Below are 925 nucleotides of genomic sequence, written 5' to 3' on the forward strand. Positions count from 1 at the left end.
GGGCTGAACTGTATATTGTCTGCAGCTGGATCAGAAGTGATGTTTATGGGCTGTACTGTATATTGTCTGTAGTTGGATCAGTAGTGATGTTCTTGGGCTGAACTGTATATTGTCTGCAGCTGGATCAGAAGTGATGTTTATGGGCTGTACTGTATATTGTCTGTAGTTGGATCAGAAGTGATGTTCTTGGGCTGAACTGTATATTGTCTGTAGCTGGATCAGAAGTGATGTTTATGGGCTGTACTGTATATTGTCTGTTGTTGGATCAGAAGTGATGTTCTTGGGCTGAACTGTATATTGTCTGTAGCAGGATCAGCAGTGATGCTTATGGGCTGAACTGTATATTATCTGTAGCTGGATCAGTAGTGATGCTTGTCGGCTGTACTGTATATTGTCTGTAGCTGGATCAGCAGTGATGCTTATGGGCTGAACTGTATATTGTCTGTAGTTGGATCAGAAGTGATGCTTGTGGGCTGTACTGTATATTGTCTGTAGTTGGATCAGTAGTGATGTTCTTGGGCTGAACTGTATATTGTCTGTAGCTGGATCAGAAGTGTTGTTTATGGGCTGTACTGTATATTGTCTGTAGTTGGATCATTAGTGATGCTTGTCGGCTGTACTGTATATTGTCTGTAGTTGGATCAGAATTGATGCTTGTGGGCTGTACTATATATTGTCTGTAGTTGGATCAGAAGTGATGTTTGTAGGCTGAACTGTATATTGTCTGTAGTTGGATCAGAAGTGATGCTTGTGGGCTGTACTATATATTGTCTGTAGCTGGATCAGAAGTGATGTTTATGTGCTGAACTGTATATTGTCTGTAGTTGGATCAGTAGTGATGCTTGTCGGCTGTACTGTATATTGTCTGTAGTTGGATCAGTAGTGATGCTTGTCGGCTGTACTGTATATTGTCTGTAGCTGGATC

Source organism: Limulus polyphemus, unplaced genomic scaffold (assembly GCF_000517525.1).
Source record: "Limulus polyphemus unplaced genomic scaffold, Limulus_polyphemus-2.1.2 Scaffold1268, whole genome shotgun sequence".
Taxonomy (NCBI): Eukaryota; Metazoa; Arthropoda; class Merostomata; order Xiphosura; family Limulidae; genus Limulus; species Limulus polyphemus.